The 19,221-nt window shown below is 39.8% G+C and overlaps 1 protein-coding gene across 1 annotated transcript in view; it reads left to right on the forward strand.

Annotated features, from left to right (window-relative positions):
* Positions 1–19,221, forward strand: part of LOC111155605 (ST8 alpha-N-acetyl-neuraminide alpha-2,8-sialyltransferase 6) — a 150,816-nt gene that overhangs the window by 104,930 nt on the left and 26,665 nt on the right. The window lies entirely within an intron of this gene.

Raw genomic sequence — 19,221 nt, forward strand, 5'->3', positions numbered from 1 at the left:
TTTTCATAAGTATTATGAGATTTAAAGATGTCTTGTGTATTTGGGCTTTGCATGGGAAATAACATGTTGTTTGAAGGAAAATAGAAGGGGCCAGTTCACAATCAGATCGATTTTATCCTCAGACCCCTTCCTGAAGCACATGGCACTCCGTCCCCATCTCTTATGTAGAAATTTAATTCGGCTATTGGGATTCATTACAAAAATCCTAAGTTGAAAAAAGAAATTTTAGAGGACATTGCTTCTTTATACCATTTGTATTTGCTGTTTATTAATTTTGTAAATAAAATATGATTGAGTTTGGGACTGTTTGGAAAACGTAGAGAGAAAATGTCATCCAAGATCCCATTGCTTCTGAGCAAAAACTGTTCCTGTGTTTTCCCTCCCAGTGTTCCTTGTTGGCTTTTAAACAGCAGCCACATTCAGGCGTGGGAGTTGGCTACAGCTAAGAATCTGGGGGGAGTCACCAGCCTGACAAGCCCAGGTTATGAGTTAATGATTATAGAGCTGTCCTGTCCTTGCATGATGTGGGGCCCACCTGGACAGAAAGAAATTGTGTCCCAACACTGTGCTACAGGGGTGCATGGAAACTTTTCAGGGACCCCTTACTCCCAGTCATATAGTACAGTGGGACACACCGTGTGCTTGTCTCTGCGCTTGCGTGGTCTACGCTGCTCTGCTTCTCTTGGCCCGTGTTCTCATTCTTTGCTAGGCATGCAACACAGGTTTTGTCCAGTGCCGAGTTATTTTATGATGTTACAGTCCAGAAATATGTTTTTATCTTTACTGGTTCAGATTTTCAGACCTTAAGCCTTAAGTCTTTTGAAGACCTTCTTTTTTTTTTTTTTTTAGATTTTATTTTTTTTTTAATTTTTTATTTTTTATAAACATATAATGTATTTTTATCCCCAGGGGTACAGGTCTGTGAATCGCCAGGTTTACACACTTCACAGCACTCACCATAGCACATACCCTCCCCAATGTCCATATCCCCCCCCCCCCCCCCCCACCCCCCCCCCCCCCCCCCAGCAACCCTCAGTTTGTTTTGTGAGATTGAGTCACTAATGGTTTGTCTCCCTCCCAATCCCATCTTGTTTCATTTGAAGACCTTCTTAAAGAGCCTGCTATCCCGGGAGAGTATCTAAGAAGAATCTGCTCCTTGTGTTTCTTTCCTATGGGAAGGAGCTCTGATTTACACTGTGCTGCTGTGGCTCTGCCTGTCCCACCTTCAGTCACTTTATGCTCTGGTCATGGGACCAGCTGCCTTTTAATTCTGCTGCCAGTTTGAGAGGGGTTCGGTCTGGCTCCCAGTGAGTGAAAGAGGAACCTCCTGACTGGGTTAGAGCTCACAGTGAGAATTTTCCCTCTGTCGAGTAGACTCATGGATATGTTAACTCCCTATAGGATACTATTAGGCATCTTTCCTAACTGACCTTTTAGGGTGAGGAGCAAGAAAAGGGATTCTTTTGTATTTAACTTCCAGGATATTTTATGTACATAGTCTGACATAGATGTAATGTTTTCCCTCAGAAGTCATAAATTCAAAACCTAATTCCCAATGGGCTGGTGTTCAGAGGTGGAGACTTTGAGAGGTGAGTATGTTATGAGGGCTGAGCCCTCATGAATGGGACTGATAATCTTGTAAGAGATCCCAGACTCCCCTCGTGCCCCTTCCACTATGTAAGGACACAGCAAGAGAGTGCCATCTAAGCTCCAGAAAGCGGGCTCTCACCAGACACCTAATCAGCCGGCACCTTGATCTTGGGCTTCCCAGACTGCAGAAAATAAACTGTTGTTTATAGCGCTCCCGGTCGATACTGTTCTGTTATGGCAGCTCAGATGGACTAAGACACAGTCCCACTCAAGACTAGACTTGAGAGATCCCTGTGACCGGGAGACTGAGTAGAAAGTTACATAGGCAGTTGTAACTTAAATGATCCCAGGGTCAACAAGTGGCCAAAGAGTCTGGTTTAGAGAGGCTTTTCTACATGTGCAGAAGAGAGAAAAAGAGGAAGAGGGAGATACTGAAGTATTGAGCTACTAAAGACTAGTCCAAGATAACCAGCTAGAAAGCGTAATGTGTTGTGACGCCAATCACTGGAGTAGGGGTAAAGGATCTTCTCCTTCCGGCTGTGAAATTGCCTTAGCTCAGACCTCCTGCAAATAATACAAGGAAAACAAAGTATACTAAGTAAGCAAAGTCTACTAAGCAAAGTGCACTGTTTGGGGGCACTGGCAAACTACCAAGGGAGGGAGAATTTTCAGGATTAAAATCCAGAAGAAGAAGGAAGCCAACGGGGGTGAGCCCTGCATTTGAGGGTGCATTTTCTCACAGGAAACTTGCTGAATGCAAAAGCATGGCCTGATAGGCGAGAGGCTGAGCAGAGCTTCCAGCAATCCCTAGAAAAGATGAGTTCTCTAAATGAGTAAAGCGCAGATTTGAATCATTTCCATCCTCAGTTGGATTCAGATCCACCATAAGCCCAGATGTCTGATAGAAGCAAAAGCAGATCCTCTCTTGAAGAAGGTAACCTCCTTCTCAGCCTTACCTGATCTCTGCAAATGTTCACACAGCGTCTGGTTCAATTAAAAAAAAAATACAAAACTCTTTAAGGTTTTTTCTTTCCTTTCTTTTTATAATAAAAATCACAAATCCAAAGCTGCTTGAGAATCAATGCTGCAAATTATGCTGCATAGAAGGAAGGGAAAAGTGAATTGGGAGAAATCGGAGTGGGAGACATACCATGAGAGACTGTGGACTCTGAGAAACAAATTGAGGGTTTTGGAGGGGTGGGAGGTTGGGTGACCCTGGTGGTTGGTATTAAGGAGGGCACGTACTGAATGGAGTACTGAGTTGCGGTGCATAAATAATGAATCTTGGATCACTGAAAAAATAAAAAAATTTTTAAAAGCCGTAGAGATGGATGATATGCAGAGAGAATGGCCATTTTCTCCTTAGTACCATCTCAGTATAAAAATTACATCAGTAACCACGATGATTACCATGGCCTATCTATCCCTCCAGGGCCAATTTCAGTAAACATCTGGGACTATAACACTTATTGTTTGTTGTCATGGAAGAGAACAGTCACGGTGACATTTATTTATTGACTTGAATATTTATTATATTAGAATGTTCTTTTTATGGGCATATTTTTGAACTAAATGGTGTACACCCTCAACAGAAGTCTGTGCAATTAAATAATAATAAACTCCCTACTTCCCTAAATTTTTACTAATACAGCTGGTTAAATCTAGGCAGTTTCTGGCTTATTTATAAAACTGGTAGTGTAGAAACATCTCCTGTTATTAAAGATGGCAAATTCTCCATTTTCTTTATGTGAGCACTTTATACCAAGTTGAAGAGGAGCAAAATGTGGCCCCTTAAAAGGTGATCATATCCTTTTAACAGGAATTACAAAAGATGCATTAAATTCTGCTGAAAATGAGCAAGTGAGTATATTCTAAATCCATCTCTGGCCTGATTGTTGAAACTCCCCACAGTTGACACTGAGGGGCTATTGGGAAATTATAGGAACTCCTTTGGCCACATGATCTAAAAATAAAACCGCTTTTAAGAGTTATTTTCCTTAAATAAATACCGCTTGCTAGCAGGGGGTTGAATTTTGTTTATCAACAAATATCTGTTTACGGTTTTACTATGTTAAAGCACAGTAGAACCCCTCAGTCTGGTATAGTGCAGGGCACAAAAGTAGAACCTCAATAAATATATTTCAAATGAGTGGACACCTTGAAGTACACAAGAAAAATACAAGGTTTTCTTACAAACCTCAAAGAAATTGTAGTCAGTTTGGAAAGACAAAAAATAAAACTATGAATACTTATAGTGTCCAAATGAGTGATTTATACTAATACTGTAATATATCAATGCACGGTCAGGGTGGGAAATAAAATTTCTTGAATCGTTTTGTGGAAAGAGACAGGATCTGAACTGTGACTTGGAGGATGAGTAGAAAGGAAGGGGTGATGGGGCCCAGTCAGTCAGTTTCAGGACCAGCTTCACTGGAGCAGGAAACATGTACTGAAGGATACTTGGGTTAAAGGGAAGACCTGCAGGTAGATAGGGGTGAGCCTGAGACACAGAGTTCTGATGATCTAACTAGAGTCCACAGATTTCCTGTAGATACCAGAACCCCAGAAGATATTCCCCTCAAGTGTATTACATGATGAATTTATTATTTTAGGGAATGTATCTGGTCAGAAAAATGGTATGTGGATTGGAGTCTTAGAAGGGAGTGATTAGACTGAAGAAAGCCAGAGCAGTCAAGGGCTGACTGTAGAAAGGTACTATAGAATGACAAACAACTAGAACATCAGTGATCGCTATAAAAATAGCAAGGAAGGGACCCTCGATGGTGAGCTCTGTGGCTGCATGGTGTGTCTTACTTATCTTTGTATCTCCAGTGCCCCTCACAAAGAGGGAACCCAATAAATGGATGCAGTAGACATAGGAGAATCGGCAGGGCTTGGTTCCTTATTGATTCCTAGGTTTCAAATGGAAGAAGAAAAACAGAATTGAAGAAAATGTGAGATTTTGAGTCTGCTTGATTGGGATGATAGTAGTGCTAGTGAAAAGCAGACAGACTTCAGAGGGAAATTGCATTTGAGAAAAATAAGCCCACAATGAGCAGGCTATGTTCGAGCAGACACTGGGATGGACAGATGTAGAAGACATTACTATAAATGTTAAGAGAAATTAGACTCTCCTGAAGAAGAAAAGTGAGTGTAGCATAGAGCTGGCTTCTGTAAGAACTATGGCCCTGTATGGAAAGGAGTGCCATGATGTATTCAAAGTGCTAACAGGAAAAAATCTGCAGCCAAGAAATTCTATCCAGCAAAGCTATCACTCAGAATAGAGGGAGAGATAGAGTTTCCCAAAGAAACAGAGTTAAAAGAATTCAGGACATTAAACTAACCTTACAAGAAATGGTAAAAGGGACTCTTTGAGTGAAAAGGAAAGAACACAAGCAAGAGTAAGGGAAGTAGGAAGCATAAAAGCAGTAAGAAGAACTATATCTATAAAGATCAGTCAGGGTACTCACACAATAAAAAGATGTGAACTATGACACTACATACCTAGTGTGGGGAGAGACAAGTGATCAGTTCAAACATAAGTGACCTTCAGCTTAATATAGACTGCTATATACAGAACATGTTATATACAAACCAAATGGTAATCAGAAATCAAAAATGAGTAAGATATCAGCCCTTTGTCTGTAGTGTCATTTGTGAATATCTTCTCCCATTCTGTGGGTTGCCTCTTTGTTTTGTTGACTGTTTCCTTTGCTGTGCAAAAGTTTTTGATCTTGATGAAGTCCCCAAAGTTCATTTTCATTTTTGTTTTCTTTGCCTTTGGAGACATATCTTGAAAGAAGTTGCTGTGGTGAATGTTGAAGAGGTTACTGTCTATGTTCTCCTCTAGGATTTTGATAGATTCCTGCCTCACATTGAGGTCTTTCATCCATTTTGAGTTTATCTTTGTGTATAGTGTGAGAGAATGGTCGAGTTTCATTCTTCTACACGTAGCTGTCCAATTTTCCCAGCACCATTTATTGAAGAGATTGTCTTTTTTCCACTGTATACTTTTTCCTGCTTTGTCAAAGATTATTTGACCATAAAGTTGTGGGTCCATATCTGAACTCTCTACTCTGTTCCACTGGTCTATGTGTCTGTTTTTATGCCAATATTATGCGGTCTTGGTGATCACCACTTTGTAGTAAAGCTTGAAATCAGGCAACATGATGTCCCCAGTTTTGTTTTTCTTTTTCAACATTTCCTTAACAATTTGGGGTCTCTTCTGGTTCCATACAAATTTTAGGATTGTCTGTTCCAGCTCTTTGAGAAATGCTGGTGGAATTTTGATCAGAATGGCATTGAAAGTATAGATTGCTCTAGGCAGTATAGACATTTTAACAATGTATATTCTTCTGATTCATGAGCATGGAATGGTCTTCCATCTTTTTGTGTCTTCTTCAATTTCTTTCATGAGTGCTCTGGAGTTCCTTGAGTACAGATTCTTTACCTCTTTGGTTAGGTTTATTCCCAGGTATCTTATGGTTCTTGATGCTATAGTAAATGGAATCAATTCTCTAATTTCCCTTTCTATATTTTCATTGTTAGTGTATAAGAAAGCAATTGATTTCCATACATTGATTTTGTGTCCTGCCACATTACTGAATTGCTGTATGAGTTCTAGTAGTTTGGGGGTGGAGTCTTTTGGGTTTTCCATATAAAGTATCATGTCATCTGCAAAGAAAGAGGGTTTGACTTCTTCGTTGCCAATTTGAATACCTTTTATTTCTTTTTGTTGTCTGATTGCTGTTGCTAGGACTTCTAGTACTATGTTGAACAACAGTGGTGAGAGAAGGCATCCTTGTTGTGTTCCTGATCTCCAAGGGAAGTCTGTCAGCTTTTCCCCACTGAGAATGATATTTGCTGTGGGTTTTTCATAGATTGATTTTATGAAGTTGAGGAATGTTCCCTCTGTCCCTATACTTTGAATCATTTTAATCAGGAACGGATGCTGTATCTTGTCAAATCCTTTTTCTGCATCAATTGAGAAGACCATGTGGTTCTTCTCTCTTCTCTTATTGATTTTTTCTGTCACATTGACTTATTTGTGAATGTTGAACCACCCTTGCATCCCATGGATAAATCCCATCTGGTCATGGTGGATAATCTTTTTAATGTACTGTTGGAGCCTATTAGCTAGGATCTTGTTGGGAATCTTAGCATCCATATTCATCAGGGATATTGGTCTGAAATTCTCCTTTTTGGTGGGGTCTTTGCCTGGTTTGGGGATCAGGGTAATGTTGCAGATGTAGTGAAATGAAGGGCCACCTGTACCCCAATGTTCATAGCAGCAATGGTCACAGTTGCCATACTGTGGAAAGAACCAAGATGCCCTTCAATGGATGAATGGATAAAGAAGATATGGTCCATATATACAATGGAGTATTATGCCTCCATCAGAAAGGATGAATACCCAACTTTTATATCAATGTGGATAGGACTGGAAGAGATTATGCTGAGTGAAATAAGTCAAGCAGAGAGAGTCAATTATCATATGGTTTCACTTACTTGTAGATCATAAGGAATAACATGGAGGACTTTGGGAGATGGAGAGGAGAAGTGAGATGGGGGAAATCAGGGAGAGACAAACCATGAGAGACTGTGGACTCTGAGAAACAAACTGAAGTTTCGGGGGTGGGGGGGCAGTGAGGGGTTGGGTGAGCCTGGTGGTGGGTATTATGGAGGGCACATATTGCATGGAGCATTGGGTGTGGTGCATAAACAATGAATTTTCGAACACTGAAAAGAAATAAAATAGAATGGAAAAAAATGAGTAAGAGATATACAAAAAATAAAGAGAAAGGGATCCAAGTATATCACTAAAGAAAGCCAACCGTAAAGCAAGTAACAAAATGGCAATAAATACATACCTATCAGTACTTACTTTGAATATATGTGGACTAAACACTCCTATCAAAGGACAAAGGATAACGAAATAGGAAAACAAGACCTATCTATAATGCTGCCTACAAAAGACTCATTTCAGACCTAAAGACACAGGCACATTGAAAGTGAAGGGATGGGGAAGCATATATCATACAAATGGATTTGAAAAGAAAGCCAGGTTACCAATACTTACATCAGATAAAATGATTTTAAAACAAAGACTGTAACAAAAGACAAAGAAGGACACTATATAATCATTAAGGGGACAATCCAAAAAGAAGATATAACAGTTGTAAATATGTATGAACCCAACATGGGAGCACACAAATGCTTAAAACAGGTATTAACAAACATAGAGGAAGTAATTGATAGTAATACAATAATAGTAAGGGACTTTAACACCCCACTTACATCAATGGACAGATAATCCAAACAAAATGAACAAGGAAACAGTGGCTTTAAAAGACATACTGGACCAGATGGGTTTAACAGATATGTACAGAAGATGCCACCCTAAAACAGTAGATATACATTCTTTTCAAGTGCACATGGAACATTCTGCAGAAAAGATCACATACTAGGCCACAAAACAAACCTCATCAATTTCAAAAAAGATTGAAGTCACAATGTACATCTTTCCTGAGCACACTGCTATGAAACTAGAAATCAACCAAGACTAAATCTGGAAAGAGAACATATACATAGAGGCTAAGTAACGTGCTACTAAATAATGAATGGGTCAACCAAGAAATCAAAAAGGAAATAAAAAACACATGGACACAAATGAAAATGAAAACACAACAGTCCAAAATCTTTGGGATGCAGCAAAAACTGCTCTAAGAGGGAAGCTTATAGCACTACAGACCTACTTTAAGAAGCAAGAGAAATCTCAAACAATCTAACCTTACACCTAAAGGAGTTAGAAAAGGAACAACAAACAAAACCCAAAGGCAGTAGAAAAAGGAATGAAATAATAAAAATAAAGCAGAAATACATGAAGTAGAAACTAAAACAAATGAACAAACAAAAAACCACACACACAGTAGAACAGATCAAAAAAACCAGGAGCTGGTTCTTTGAAAAGATCAGCAAAACTGATATACTTTTGGCCAGACTCATAAAATAAACAAACAAAAAGAAAGAGGAATCAAATAGACAAAATCAGAAATGAAAGAAGAGAAATAACTACCACACCACAAAAATACAAAGAATTGTAAGAATTTATGAAAAATAATATGCCAACAAATTAGACAATCTAGAATAATTGGATACATTTCTAGAAACATGTAACCTCCCAAAATGGAATCAGAAGAAATAGAATATTTGAACAGACCAATTACCAACAATGAAATTGAATCAGTAATCAAAAAAGTCTGATAAACAAAAGTCCAGGACCAGATAGCTTCACAGATGAATTCTACTAAACATTTAAAGAAAAGTTAATACCTATTCTTCTTAAAGTATTCTAAAAATTAGAAGAGTAAGGAAAACTTCCAAATTCACTCTATGAGGCCAGCATTACCCTGATACCAAAATCAGTTAAAAACACTGAAAGCAAGAGAGAGAGAGAACCACAGGCCAATATCTCTGAGGAACACAGATGCAAAAATCCACAACAAAATGCTAGCAAACCAAATCCAACAATACATTGAAAATAAAGATCATTCATCACCATCAAGTGGGATTTATCCCTGGGTTGCAAGGGTGGTTCAATATTTGCAAATCAATTAATGTGATATGATACATACATCAATAAGAGAAAGTATAAAAACCATATGATCAATAGATGAAGAAAGGCATGTGACAAAGTACAACATCCATTCATGATTTTTAAAAAAGGCCTCAACAAAGTAGGTTTAGAGAGAACATGCCTCAACATAATAAAGGCCATGTATGAAAAACCCACAGAAGACATCATACTTGGTGGTAAAAAACTGAGAGCTTTCCTCCAAGGTCAGGAACAAGACAAGAATGTTCACTCTCACCATTTTTATTCAACATAGTACTAGAAGCCCTAGCTGCAGCAATCAGACAACAAAAAGAAATAAAACGTGGGGCACCTGGGTGGCTCAGTCATTAAGCATCTGCCTTCAGGTTGGGTTGTGATCCCAGGGGCCTGGGATCGAGACCTGCATTGGAGCTTCTTGCTCAGCAAGAAGCCTGCTTCTCCCTCTCCCACTCCCCCTGCTTGTGTTCCTTCTGTCACTTTGTCTCTCTCTGTCAAATGACTAGATAAAAAAAAATCTTAAAATAATACAAGGCATCCAGATTTACTGATTTGGAAGAGATAAAACTTTCACTGTTTGCAGATGACATGATACTATATATGGAAAATGCTGAAAACTCTACCAAAAAAACTACTTGAACTAGTAAACAAATTCAGTAAGGTCACAGGATACAAAATCAAGGTATAAAGATCCATTGCATTGCTATACACTAATAAGCAATAGAAAGAGAAATTAAGAAAGTTCCATGTACAGTTCCACTAAAAATAATAAGACACCCGGGAATAAACCTAACCAAAGAGGTAAAAGACCTGTACTCTGAAAACTATAAAACACTGATGAAAGAAATTGAAGATGACACAAGCAAATGGAAAGATATTCCATGTTCATGGATTGGAAGAACAACTATTTTTAAAATGTTTATACCACTCAAAGCAATCTACAGATTCAGTGCAATTCCTATCAAAATACCAAGAGCATTTTTCACAGAACTAGGACAAATAATCCTAAAATTTATATGGAACCACAAAAGATCCTAAATAGCCAAAACAATCTTGAAAAAGGAAAACAAAGCTGGAGATATCATGATCCCAGATTTTAAAGTATACTACAAAGCTGTGGCAACTAAAACAGTAAGGTACTGGTATAAAGATAGATACACACATCAATGGAACAAGATGGAAAGACCAGAAATGAATTCACAACTATATGGTCAGTTCATCTTGGACAAAAGGGGCAAGAATATGCGTGGGAAAAAAGTCTCTTCAACAAATGGTGTTGGATAAACTGGACAGCTACATGCATGAACTGAATGAATGAAAGAATGAATGAATGAAACTGAAAGAATGAACTGAACTACTTTCTTACACCACCCACAAAAATAAACTGAAAATGGACTAAAGACCTAAATGTGAGACCTGAAACCATAAAATTCCTAGAGGAGAACACAGGCGGTAACCTGTTTGACAGTTAATAACTGTCAACTTCACAACTTTTTTTTGGATATTGTTTCCTGAGGCAAAGGAAACAAAATAAAAAATAAACTATTGGGACCTCAACAAAATAAAAAGCTTGTGCACAGGAAAGTAAATAATCAACAAAACTAAAAGGCAGCCTACAGAATGGGAGAAGATATTTGCAAATCACATATTCAGTAAAGGGTTAGTATCCAAATTATATAAAGAACTGATACAACTCAACACCCCCCAAAAATGAACGATCTGAATGAAAATGGGCTGAAGACATGGATAGACATTTCTCCAAAGAAGACCTGGAAAGGGCCATGGACATATGAAAAGATGCTCCACATCACTCACTGTCAGGGAAATGCAAATCAAAACCACAATGACATATCACCTCACACCTGTCAAAATGGCAAAAATGAAAAACACAACAAGATGAGGAGAAATAAAAAGGAACTCTCCCACCATTGATGGGAATCCAACCTATTGTACCCACTGTGGAATACAGTAAAGAAGTTCCTCAAAAAGTTAAAAATAGAACTACCTCACGATCCAGTAATGACACCAAAGAATATGAAAACACTAATTCCAAAGGGTATATACAACCCTATGTTTAGTGCAGCGTTCTTTACAATAGCCAAATTATGGAAACAACCCAAGTCTCCATCAACTGATGAATTGATGAAGAAGAGGTGGGACTATTATTCATCTATAAAAAATAATGGAATCTTGCCATTTGTACCAACATGGGTGGAGCTAGAGAGTGTAATGCTAAGTGAAGTAAGTCAGAGAAAGACAAATACCATATGACTTCACTCAGATGTGGAATTTAAGAAACAAAACAAAGGGGAAAAAGACAATCACCCATGGGGTGCCTGGGTGGTTCAGTGGGTTAAGCCTCTGCCTTCGGCTCAGGTCATGATCTCAGGGTCCTGGGATCGAGGCCCACATCAGGCTCTCTGCTCAGCAGGGAGCCTTTCCCCCCACCCCCACTCCTCTCTCTCTGCCTACTTGTGATCTCTCTCTTTGTGTCAAATAGATAAATAAAATCTTAAAAAATGACAACCACCCACACGACTCTTAACTATAGAGAATAAACTGGTAATTACCAAATGGGAGACAAGAGAGGGCAGTGGGTGAAATAGGTGATGAGGATTAAGGAGGAAATTTATTGTGAGGAGCAGTGAGTAATGTATAGCATTATTGAGTCATTATGTTGTACACCCAAAATGAATATAACACTGTATTTTAACTATATTGGATTTTAAAACTTAATAAAAAAAAATGTGGCCCTTGAAAAGCCTAATTTCTCAGCATCCCCCCAACCCAGCTCACTTGCTGGTGTTTTTCCTCTTTTTACCAATTTCTAAACCTTTTTTCACTCAGCTCTTCATCTTGAGTCCAAGAACTTGTAACCTCAGGCTCGAGACCCGAGCTTCTCTCTGTCTTTCTTAGAAAAACATCTGAGGTCCACGTGAGTGGTTCTATGAAGTTCTGAAACTATATCTGAAATTTTGTGCATGTTTCCAGGAAAAAAAAGATCCCTGATTTCCATCTGCTTCTCAAGGAGTCTAGGGCCCCCAGAATGGACAACAGTATTTCTAAGAACACTTCCAGACCTGAGGCTCTCTTTGCTTCGGGATTGTATTGCTTGTTTCATCTTCTCTGTAAGTGTGATGACCATAAGCTTCGCTGTGGCCCTAGCTCAGGTGTATCCCTTCCTGTCATGTGGACGTTCTCAGTTTCAGTCATGAACTGGCATTTCGGCGAGATCCTAGTGGAACCTAAAGAAAGATTTCCTAAGCAAGAGTTGAAGATGTCCTACCTTCTCTCTTTCTTTTGGCATCTAATTTCATTTATACATAGCTGTACAAAGATTGTTGAACTGTCTGCCTTCTGCTTTTAAAATCAGCAGCCGATACCCATATAATAAATTTGTGGAAACTCGAACCTGGATTTCAGTTTGAGGAATTACTGCTCTTCACATTCTCTCCCTGGCATTTTTAGAGACTGATGAATAATCATGTCTTTCGGCAGGATACTCATGAATTTGAGACTCATACCAACATGCTTAAATCTAAATTAAACACGATAATATGAAAAGCTCTCTACTCCTCTTTCTCTACTTCCTCTTCTTCACCCTTGAAAACTCCTTTGCAAAGCTCTGGAAACTTTTGGTAGGCAGGTTTTATCCCAGCAGAAGACATTTGAGCTTCAGTAATTAGTCTTAGATTCCCTGGGAGCTGGCATGGGAATTACTGCATTAGCTTTCATGAATTGTCTTCTTACTTCAAAGAACTGTATTCATTTGTGTAATCAATTATGGAAAACTAAGAGGTAGACAAAGCAACAGTCCTGAATTTTCATTTTACTTCCCTTTTTTCCCCCGTAAAAACTCATGCTGTTATTTGCTGTGATTTTGTTTTTAGTTTCTTTCGGATCCTCTAATACCCTTTGATTTCTTTAAACATCCCTGGGTTTCATGGATGTGAGTTTGGAGCCAAAATGACTGAATATTATCAGTCACATATTTACTGAAAATTAAGTGGCTGAAAATAGTGCTATTAATGTAAATGCACACGTTTATTTTAAGACTGATGCAATGAGATGCCGTTCAAATTATGTGTAAAACAGGTATTTAGTGTCTGATTACTTTGTTACAGATAACTATCACATGGTAGCAATTTTCTTAAATCTGGAATTATCCCCCCCCCCGGTTTGATTAGATTAAAATTTCTTGAAAGTTACTCCTTTGTTTTTCTTATGTGGGATACATAAGAAAAGGTTCCAGTGTTGTATCAGTAGATTTATTGAGTTTTCTAAAATATCAGCCAGTGTGTTGCTTTTGTTTTTATTAGAGTTCCTTGGACAAAAATAGAACAATGAACAAAATTAACTTACACACCTTCTATCACATATGTTAATATTCTTTTCTTACTACACGATAATTACATGACTGAAACAGTGCTATTTAAAGATTCAGTTTTGGGGCGCCTGGGTGGCTCAGTCAGTTAAGCATCTGACTTTGGCTTGGGTCATGGTCCCAGGGTCCTTGGATTGAGCCTCTCATTGGGCTCCCTGCTCAGTGGAGAGCCTGGTTCTCCTTCTCCCTCTGCTGCTCCCTCTGCTTGTGCTCTCAATCTCTCTCACTGTGTCTCTCTGTTAAATAAATAAACAAAATCTTTTAAAAAATAAAAATAAAGATTCAGTTTTGTGAAAGGATATAAATTTTCAGATAAATAAATGGATAGGGTGCCTGGGTGGCTCAGTCATTAAGTGACTCAATCACTTAATTAAGGTGGCTCAGGTCATGAACCTGGGGTCCTGGGATCGAGCCCCACACTGGGCTCCCTGCTTCTCCCTCTCCCACTCCCCCTGCTTGTGTTTCCTCTCTGGCTGTCTCTCGCTGTCAAATAAATAAATAAAAATCTTAAAAAAAATGGATAAATTAATCAATGTTTTTTGAGATATCATAGGACTGAGCAACCAGACAGTTTCAGCAACAAAGCTTCCAGCTAATTTCTGAAATATTTCTCCAAAAGCAGGGCTTAATGTTTGATTTTGGTCAGTATGTCCTGAGCTTACACTTTTTTCCACCCCCATTTAGTCTTTTTTTTTTTTTTTAACTAAATGTTATTTTATCCCAGGCATTTTGTTTTGTAGCGCAGATTTCTTGGAGAGAAGCAGGAGCCTTCTCTATTAGGGGGTTCTTTTCGTTATACAAAACCATGTTCATTTTTCCGAGCCACTATTCCGCTCCTCATGTCCCTCAAATACGTGCTGTTTATGATTTATACAGGGTGACTGTGGGGACACCTCAAAGCCATACATATTTTTTTTTTTTTGAATTTAAGAAGATGTATGTACTTTATGATAGGTGTTTTGGGTCAGTTGTCAGATTGAAAAAGCTTCTTTTCCTCGTTTCCTCTGCATCGGGAACATTTTTCACTGTTAATATCCTGTCATAGCATCTTCTGTTTGTCATGCCATAAGCATGCCCGTGCATTTAGAGAAGCCACAAAAACCACACTGTGTCATTACGCCTGCCGTATTTAATAACAGAAACTGGCTCTTGGACATTTAGGGAGTAGCTCCTGTCTTAGTTTTCAGAATATAAACCTTGCCATAAAAATGCATCAGACCCACATAAGATTCACTGATTCTTCTACATTTTACTTCAAAACTTATCTTTCAAATTGTACTCAATATCAACCATATCGCTTTATGAACCCGAGTCAGATAAGCGTCTTTTTAGGCTGGTCTGCCTTTCAAAGCCTCTGTTCCCTATTGCACTGCTTACACTCTCTTCGCTGTTTCTTTACATTGTTGAAACTCTGGTCTAATGACCCAGTGTTTCCACAGACCTCCTACACTTCTGAGTTTCAGTTGTCTTCCTGTCATGCGCTTTGGTAATCATATTCTTTTATATTTCATCTTACCTTGGTTTGGTTCTTATATTTTCAAATACATGGGCTGGTCTTTCATCAGCTTAAACATATCCATGCACAGTTGTTAAGAGAAAAACCCAGTCATCTGAGTTGCCAATTGAATTTCATCTTTATTCTCTTCCTTAGCCTGAGACTCATGCTGATCCCATATTGAACACTGGATCACATATCCTATCAGCTTTTTCTCTGGCTACTGAGTTATGGAGCAGCACTTTGAGAGGGTTGAGGTAGAGTTGGGATGGACCTTTAGCAAAATGGCCAAGTATGGGAAGCATTCATTCATTTTACATTTCATATGTATTTAAAAATGTATTGAACCTCCTCTCTGCATCAACGGCCCGGGTTTCCCCCTACCCCTCCCTTTTCTGATATTCTGTAAAGCTTCTCTCTTGCTTCTCAACGCAGTGCCTCCGGGGTTCAGACGCACTGTACAATAGCAAGTTTCCATGTCCCCAGATCACTTCTCCCTCGTCCTTCCTCAAAACTCCAGTTTCTCTGTGTGAGATTGCCACTGAAATGTCATGTGCTAATTCATGTTAAGATGTGAAGGATTACTGGACAGGCTTTTCTGAACCCCTTGCCTTCTATTCTGTATCTAACTGGATTCATTAAGGACGACCACCAATGTCTGATTTTTCTAATTCCTAATGTAGAGTCCATTGCGCTTTTCTCACTGTGTAGGAGAGCTGGGGATTTGAAGGCAAAACTCCTCTGAGAGTAGTGTCCATCTAAACCAGGGGAAACTATCAGTACCCCCACATACTTTTAAGTCTGATAATCACACCGACTCATGGCAGATACCTTCTGGGCTTCTCGAATTTCTCCCAGTGTTCCAGGCAGCTAGTTCAATCTCATGGATAGCTCTATTTTAATTCCCATGTAGACATGTTGCTAAAAAGGACTGTCCATTTGAAGCTTTTAATTCTTCTGATCTGCTGGGGCTGAAATGGAATATTTTAATGCCTTTGGAAGCCCTGTAAATCACTGGAATTCTTAGATCATTGCATTTTTAATGATACAAACTATTCTTTTGGTTTGAAACCTACATTCATTGTGAGCCTAAATCTACATTCATTGTGATTCTAAAATCACAGGATTTTAGTGGGCCATCTCGATTTTATTTTTTGTTTCCCTTCTGACACAAAGACTCTTTCTCCTCCAAACCCTGAAGAGTGTGGTCTGTACTCGATCTGTCTTCCACCCACCTATTTAAGTACCCCATCTCACCTGTGGTCAATAGCAACCCCACACTGCTAAACCCAGAGGGCATTTTCCATTCCCATTTTGTTTGACCTCTCAGCTCTTACCAATATTCTGACATTCCAGACCATTTCTGGTTCCTTGAAAGATTTTCATATTTGATTTCTTTGCCACTCCATTTGTTGTCTCAACTCCTTCCTCCTCACCCCACTACCAATCTATCCTCAACTCCTGATTATATTTTAGGAATCTCTCTCTAGAATGTGGGCACTCCTTCTGGCCGATGGCAGGAATTGCAGCACTGTCCGTGGCTTCATCATTGCCCCTCCTGGGTACTGCTCCCGTGACCTGCACCCTGGTCATCATGCACCTACCAGTGTCCTTCTCACACACTCTCAACACAAGAGCCAGATGGAGTCTTTTAAATGGGAGTAGGGTCTGTGGTCACAACTGGCTTCTGCCACACCCACCACTGCCCCAGCCAGTTTGGAATGTGTTGGTGATTTTTTTTATCGCTTTCAGAGCAAAAACTGAACTCTCTCAAGGCCCTGTGTTGCTGGACCATTACCCAGTCCTCCAGCCGCACTATACACCATATTCCTTCTGACCCATTTTGTTCCACTTTCGTTAGTCTTTTACTACCTCACATGTATCTTCAGCCAGAGTCCTTCCAGCACCATCCCTTCTGCCTCCCCTGCCTCCCCCAGTTAATGTGTACTCATCTTTCAGATTCCCCCATCCGTCATCCCTTCCTTGGCAAGATCCTTCCCTGAACAAGCTGATGAGGTCATTGCTGCTGTCCTATAATGCATTCTCCATAGCACTGATCCCAAGTAGGAGTTTCTATTTTGTGTGTATGTGATTACTTTGTAGACCTGGCTAATCTGGCATCCGTGTATTTTATAAAGTGCAAAATAATGATCAGAAAATATTTTCATCAGGAGGAACCACGAAGCTTTCTAGATGGTTCTAAAAATGGGTCAAGGCTCAGTACAGGAAGTAGGGGTTGGAAAGTGTCGTCAGGTTTCTGAGCTCAGAAACACATGCTCAGTGTCAGGCTGGCTCCATGCATCTTATCATTGACCTTCCCTGTTTGTTTCCCATAGCCTTTCATTTTATTTTAAATCTGGTCTCCCCTGTGAATGGCTGATTTCCCACTAGAATATGTTTTTTATTTTTTTAAGATTTTATTTATTTGACAGAGAAGCACAGCGAGAGAAGGAACACAAGCAGGGAGAGTGGGAGGGGGAGAAGCAGGCTTCCTGCTGGGCAGGGAGCCTCATGCAGGGCTCCATCCCAGGACCCTGGGATCATGCCCTGAGCCTAAGGCAGACACTTAAGGACTGAGCCACCAAGGCGCACCCCCCCTCACTAGACTATCTTAAAGGCACCTTGACAGGAGGCATTAGACCCATTTGTTTTTTTGAGAGATCAGCTCTGTCACTCTTAGGCTGAGCCCTTTCTCCCAGCCAGCCTCTTTATCAGAAAAGGAGAAAAGGAGAAAAGGAAGGAGAAAATACATTCCTCTGTGAGTTTTGATGACTATCCAATATGCAAAATACGGAGTTTGTTAGATGTTCAAGTCTCAATACATGATAGTTATTATTATTTTCCATTTAGTATCTTTCTAGCTTGCAATTAATATTCGACTAAAAATAAATTAAACTCTTCCATTTGTAATACCTATAACAAGTCTGCAAGTGGCAGTCAAGCCGGAATAGTTCCACTTCCAGTCCTTGGCCTGTGGACGCATGTAAACATTTCTAAGCCTCAGTTTTGCTCTTGTGATGCATTTCTTGTGGATTATCCCATAGGACTGGGTCCCCATAGGACCAGCATTTCCTATTTAGTTTATTCTGTTTGAAACTTCTTTGATCTTTTCATGATGGAAAATAGGTCACACCGAGCAGAAAATACCAAGCTTCAACTTTCTAGGTTATAATCTTCCTGTGCATTATTTGCAGCAGAAAAGGACTTACTCTTTAAATGTGAGCAGTCCGTGGCTTGTCTCCCTCTCCTTGGTAGTGCAGTAACATCCTCTGATGTCTCACCAGGAATGACTCCGAGTTGCCTGAGAATTAATCAGCCTGAGGACAGGCAGAACAGAGTTACACATCTGTCCTTCCTCCAGATTATTTAACCTCTCCCTCCCCCCGATTGGGACTGAATAAGGGTGACAAGCTCAGGGTGGGACTGGATAATTCTAATCTGTTGGGTGAAGCCAGAGGGCAGAGATGAAAAATCAGGACATGGGGAAAAGCTGCAAAAAAGCAAGAAAATGAGTGCAGAATTCCCGAGGCCAGGCAGAAACAGAAGCTGAGTTTTAAGGCTCAAGCCGGAAAGCAGAAGAGGCTGGATTCCACTGCGAGCCATGAATGCTGTCCTGGAAGGGCGCCTGAGATGCCCATTGGCCTTTCATGGATTTCCAGGAGCGCTTAGGGCCCATTTGTATCTGAATTGGGCTCATTACAGGACTGGGAGCCCAGCCGGCCTCTTAGGCCTCTTACCTCTCCTTCCATCTCCATCCTGCGCCCGCAAGGAGCCCTGTGTGATACACATGGATTGCTTTTCATGGGATCATACAATTAGAATTGGGCTTCATAAGTTCAAGATTATGAAATCATGAGACCCTTCAGGAAAGAAGGCGGTATAAGCAGAAGGGGCTGAGAAGGCTCTCCTGAGGAAGTCCTTCACAGGACAATAGCACGTTAGGGCACTTACGCGTGAGATTGATTCCCGTTAGGATGATAAAACTCGGTTTTCACAGGGTTCAGACTATACATTCAGGATCTTAACTATGTTGCCAGACAGCATCAGAAAAAAAGAAAAAAAAGGTTTCTCACCCTCCCTTTTTCTCCCTTTCAACATCTCTGATCAAGGAGAAGTATAAATTCTGTCAACAAAGGTTTG

The sequence above is a fragment of the Enhydra lutris genome, unplaced genomic scaffold (assembly GCF_002288905.1).
Source record: "Enhydra lutris kenyoni isolate GAN:26980312 unplaced genomic scaffold, ASM228890v2 scaffoldscaffold42, whole genome shotgun sequence".
NCBI classification, from domain to species: domain Eukaryota; kingdom Metazoa; phylum Chordata; class Mammalia; order Carnivora; family Mustelidae; genus Enhydra; species Enhydra lutris.